Source organism: Haliotis rufescens, unplaced genomic scaffold (assembly GCF_023055435.1).
Source record: "Haliotis rufescens isolate VD_foot unplaced genomic scaffold, xgHalRufe1.0.p SCAF_3, whole genome shotgun sequence".
NCBI lineage: Eukaryota > Metazoa > Mollusca > Gastropoda > Lepetellida > Haliotidae > Haliotis > Haliotis rufescens.
In genome coordinates, this window is record NW_025964001.1 from 27642302 (window position 1) to 27648760 (window position 6459).

Genomic DNA, 6459 nt, shown 5'->3' on the forward strand with positions numbered 1-6459 from the left:
ACGTTGCGAATGTTCACATTTCGTTGTAATGATGCATACATTCCTTTTGACTGGTATATCTTTGAGTAAAGATAAAGCTTCAGTCAACTTCAGTGTACACATAATCTGATCGTTGTATACATGTATCTAAATAGTTTTGTCAAAGGCTGCGGTAAAACAGTTCCCAATCCGACATTTTGTTCCCAACTCTTGAGACCTTAAGTGGGTACCCGGATAGAGTCGGGTAATGGGGGGTAGGGTACCCGGGTTGTAAATTTGGACTCGACCCGACTCTCACGACAAGCATGGGTTACTCAGCCACTGCCAAATTTCTACGCGACTACGTGCTAGCATTTTTGTATTAAAAGTGCACCCTCTCCCTTTCCAAGAGACCGCCTCCGTGGTCTTGTGGTAGAGCGTCCGCCCGGAGAGCGGAAGGTCCAGGGTTCGATCCCGGGCCGCGTCATACAAAAAGACGTTAAAAGATTGTACTTGTTGTTACCCTGTCTGGCGCTCGGCATTAAGGGGCTAAAACAAGGACTGGTCGGCTCGGAGTCAGTATACTGTGTCTGAGTGGGGTATTCATGTTAAACTGCGGCATGGTATCTCAGTGAGCTAGCACTATAAATCGGCATCAGTCCGGACTAGTACAAGCAGCCACACATACACATACACGTGCATGCACGTCGCTATATAAGTGCAATAATCTTGGACGCGACGTTAAACCCAATTTCACCTCACCTCACCTCACCTTTCCAAGATATAGCAATCCACGCTTGCTGTTCAATGGACAGGTGTTACAAATACACATCATGACAACTAGGTTATTCTTGGGCACGAACCATCAGGGTGTATCAATGAGTATTGAATATCGAATCAATAACGAAATGCCAATAGGTATTCGGGTTTTTTAAAATCCCAGAACGGGAAATATTTAAAAAAAAGGTTAATGCGATGTCTCAGATTACTCAATAGGAAGTATAATTGTAAGAAATCGCCAGAACAAACCACTTAGTAATGATGTCTGTAAAGGCCTATGGAAGCGTATATGAGGTTATTATTACGTTTGTAAACGTGTTACTCATCAGAGTTATTCGCTTGTAAGAACCCACCTGAGAGACAACATTGAGTTCATTTTGTCCTGAAGCATCGTACCGGCAACAACGATCATAACGGGTTATTAGTATATCAGACACCTCGGAAAACAGTAGATCGCGTCACGGAAGGTTGCAAAAGTCGGTTAAATGTTCAAATGTACATGCATACTATCGTTCCTGAAGAAATAACGTCTTGTCTGTAAACATAAATAGAAAACAGTTTGATTATTCTGGGGTTTTTTTGTAGGTTGAGTGTGTTTAACTGTTATCTTTTTGTAAGGTACACCATATTAAGTTCAGTTTGGAGAAAGCTATGCTACATACTCTAAAATATATTTTATGTATTACTATTAGTTAGAGGTATGTTGTTTATGTTGTACCTCTGCTTTTCTAAGCGACGTCATTTGGGCTTTTCTCCAACATACACTGACACAACGTAATATATGACCGAAACTATCTGCAGAGCATCGTAACCCAACACACGCCTCAGCAGGTGAAGGGAGATAACTCTTTAAGTCTTCGTGGTCTCGCCTATTTCGGCTCCGCGTTTGTTGGTTCCATGTATTCTTATTGAGGCAACACCCCACTTGCAACTTGGATTTTTAACTTTAGGTTAATCCCAGATATTTCTCTTTGTTTCATACTTTGATAAGGGATCCGTCTGACCAAATGTTTTGTTAAATATTGTAAAAAAAAGATGAATTTGGTTTGGTCCGTTTGACTTTCAAAAACAGTTCTTTTAAGGTTCATTTGCGACCTCTGCCTACTGTGAAACGCACGTCAGTTTCCATAATATCAGATCGTTTACTCCGATACGATACCTATTTTTGTGAACATCATGTTCGTACTATCTTCAGACCAAATTTATATCATCTTCACTCGGAGAGGCATCGATTCGGAGTAAACATTCTGATTATAATGAGATTGATCGCAAAGTAGGTTCGGAAAGTATGACCTCGTAGCCGCTCATCTGAGGCTCTCCTTGTATACTTGGTATACTCGGCATATAATGTCAAAAACCTTCAAAAAATAATCCGCAAAACAATGTAAGCAGTAGTTTCTATGGCAAGAAATCGTTTCTTTTTTCCATACATGTTCAACGTAGGACTGGACATAAGATTAACATTTTAACATTTATTGACCACATTTGGGGTATACTGATTAAAACCCCGACCTTTACTGAAGTCTTGCTGAAAAAGGTATTTGGATGACGAAATTAAACAACACAGCACGTGACTGAATGTCACTGATAACGCCTAAAGACATAAGAACATCAACTATGAGTTGGCAAAAGTTCTTGTGTGCCGTCCTTGACCTCGGGGTTAGAAGAGCCCCAAGCAAACCTCTGCCTGTCGTGAGAGGCGACCTATAAAAATGGATCCGGTAGCCAGGTTCCGTGACTTGGTGGATTGCGTGCCATCGTATACCGGCGAGTTGGATCGTTTCTCATAATATCAGTCACTGGATTGTCTGGTCTACGCTCGACTATTTCCAGCTAGGTGTCTGGAATATTGGAAATGTATCCAAGGAAACAAACGTCCCCGAATCACAAACATAAACCTCCCTTTCAATCGAGGGGCACGGGTGGCCCAGTCGTCTAAGGCGCCGCGATTCGCTGTGCAGAGTTGCGTCCCTTGGACACACCAGACACCTATGATTGTGGGTTCGAATCCATGTTCGCCCCGATTATGTTTCTAGGTTTGTCAGCACCATACCCGTGCACGTTGGTTTCACCGAAGTGGTAAACGTCTGATACCTGCATCACTTCGGGCTTTCCTCCCACATTAAGCCGACACGCCGTGATATAACTGGAATACTGTTAAAAGCGGCGTTAAACCAAACTCACTCACTCACCCCTTTCAGTCGTCTTTCACACGTAACTGGTTCCAATTTGTTGACCAGTCATTCCTTAAGTATTAGGCAAACAGTTTTCAAGAAATGCACGAGCACATACACTTTAATCAGTTTTAAAAAAAGAAGATAATTTCCACACGCTTCAGGTATCTCGTATGTATTAAAAAATGTTCATACTGGTCATATGCGTATTGCCATAATCTGACGGTCTAGGTCACCATGTATATTGAAAGTGACAAATAGAAATCACACGAGAAGACAAACATATCACCGATATGTAAGAGTTGTCTATTCATGTCTGTTGAGGACGTACTGAGTACATTACCAAGTGTGCTGCCTGCTAGAGGCAAGTTTCTCCCGGGGAGCATGTCTCTCTGTGACTGTTGCTGGTACTCTGCCAAACATGTCTCGATGTATTTGCATCGTGACGTTACTGAGTACGCTAAAATCCGTCTCCAGGATTGCTTATTTACCCGAGTTTCTAAACTGTTAATCCATTTGTGATTCAAATACGAGGTCCGATTATATATCATCGTCAGAACAAATTGTGTTGGTTAATGATTTTCAAACTTTCTTTCTCTATACAAAGGGGCGTTTGATCGTAAAAAATGTGTTGTTTGTTTGTTTGTTGTTTAAAGCCGCTCTCAGAAATACCCCAGCTTTACGACAAGGAAAAGTTATGAGAGAGTTGCATAAACATAATTTGTGTTATTTAAAAAAAAACAACCAAAATTTCCAAAACTCTTATCTGTTTTTAAATTATTTGTTGTTTTGAAAGCCCAGTATATTTCCCAAATACACGGTTGCCTGATAGGCGATAGTTGAGCCGCATGGATACGGACGCGTTTCTTCTTCCGCTACCATCACCCGAACAACCAAAGAGGTGAGGTGAAATTAGGTTTAACGTCGCGTCCAAGATTATTGCACTTATATAGCGACGTGCATGTACGTGTGTGTTTGTGTGGCTGCTTGTACAAGTCCGGACTGATGCAGATTTATAGTGCTAGCCCACTAAGATACCATGCTGCAGTTTAACATGAATAGGGAGTGAGTATGGTTTTACGCCGCTTTGAGCAATATTCCAGCAATATCACGGCGGGGGCCAACACCAGAAATGGGCTTCACACATTGTACCCATGTCGGGAATTTAACATGAATACCCCACTCAGACACAGTATACTGACTCCGAGCCGACCAGTCCTTGCTTTAGCCCCTTAATGCCGAGCGCCAGACAGGGTAACAACAAGTACCATCTTTTGACGTCTTTGGTATGACGCGGCCGGGGATCGAACCCTGGTCCTTTCGCTCTCCGGGCGGACGCTCTACCACTAGACCACGGAGGCGGTCGGAACCATTAGGAAAAAGGAAAGTGTACACTTGAAAATTATATTGACTTAACAATTACAAACGTTATCAAAACGTTACTAGACTGAAAACTGTCTCAGAAACCTAAAACCTAACGTCAACAAAATATTTTTGATACCCGTATCAAATACATCACCATCGAAGAACCATGTCTTGTTTCTTCCTTTTTAGCCACCATCAAACATGGATATATACTTTTTACCGGAACCATATTACAGATATACATACATTTCGGGAAATACGGGAGTGTTACCTTTATCCTTGATACTAATGAAGGTGGAGGACAAATCCGGTTTTAATATCCCATGTTTGTATAACTCGAATACCAAAACACAGAAGGGTAAAAATAGGTGAGTGTGGAGAGGCGTTTAGCGATTTATATGCAGCCATCAAGGAAGACGTAATACTATAGGCTGTATAGGATGACTTTGTGTCCTATCCAACCCTGACGACGGTGCTCACACTAACATCCCTTGGTGCATATGTTCCAGAACCAGAGTTGAGCCACATGGATTCGGTTGGTTGGTTTGTTGTTTAACGTCGCACTCAGCAATATTCCAGCTATATGATGGCGGTCTGTAAATAATCGAGTCTGGACCAGACATTTCAGTGATTAATATCATGAGCATCGATCCACGCAATTGGGATCGATGACATGCATCACACAAAGGTAACGAAATTCTGTTCAGCTAGAAGCGCTCGTTAAATCTCTAACATTATCCAACAGGGCTGTCTTCTACTTACTTCCACTCCTCACATAATTGACTGATTGATTTTGATTTCGAAACCATATCATGGTCATCTTCCCGAGGCAAGGGAGTTAACTGACTATAACAGTCCAGTTTACACCCTTGCCGAATTAGGCTGAAATTCCGGAGTTACGTTTTGCTGGACTAACAAGTCCGTGTATAGTCCGATCAAAATCGCGTGACGAACTAGGTATCAACCTGCAGATTTGCAAAGCATGTGTACCACAAACTGGGCGTCGACATATATCTTACAAATCTGTTCATGTTTTTAATCAAGGTGCTCAAGTGATTTGATGCTCTTGGCGGGGTAAGACCCGTTGTATTACAATAGAGATCTTGATTATCGATCAGATCGTCTTGACTAGGCGCCCTGGGCGGTCGGGTAGCCTAGTGGTTAAAGCGTTCGCTGGTCACGCCGAAGACCCGGGTTCAATTCCCGACACGGGTATTATGTGTGAAGCCAATTTCTGGAGTCCCCCCGCCTTGATATTGCTGGAATATTGCTAAAAGCGGCATCAAACCTCACTCACTGACTAGGCGCCGCCATTTTGTGTGAAGCAAATAGGCACATTTGAGGGACATAGAAGGGACATAATTCGTAATAGCAACTGGTGGCGCTACAATCGAGCCTGAAAATTCCGGCCTTGTTCGGCCAGGTTGGAAATTGAACTTTTATAGTCGGTTAACGCCCTGCCTCGGGAAGATAAACGCTGGTCTCCAAGTTTGTTTGTTGTTTAACGCCGCACTCAGCAATATTCCATCTATATGACGGCGGTCTGTAAAATAATCGAGTCTGCACCAGACAATCCAGTGATTGACATGAGCATCGATCCACGCAATTGAGATCGATGACATGCATCAACCAAGTCAGCGAGCCTGACCACCGGATCCCGTTAGTTGCCTCTTACGACAAGCATAGTCTCCTTGGTCTCCAAGTCCCCGTGGGGATACCGCTACATAGTATGTCTTCATTTTGTCACCTGGAAACACCAGCCACTTTCGTGTCCTTTGGTAGCAACTAAATTCAGCACCGTTTAATTTCAAAATAAGATTCATTGTCTACAATCGCATCCCTACGGCGTGAATCGTTACCCACGTCCATTTATCAACCTCTGGATTGTCTGGTCCAGACTCGATTTACACATCGGCGTGATACAACTGCAATATTTTTGATGGCATAAAACATCATTCACTCAGTCAATAGCTGTGTCCACATTGGTATGCCAGAGCCTTGAGTCTAAACCACAAAGTAAACACAACACCTGAAACAAAACTCTTTCTGTCGGAACAAAATATGTTGATTTTTACAATTTCAATCCGGTAGACGGGTGCGTAATATCCGACTCCTCGTTGTAAGGCAGAGAAGCCAATTGGATAGTTGGAGGCCTCGTAAGCAAGAACTACTAACGTCTTGG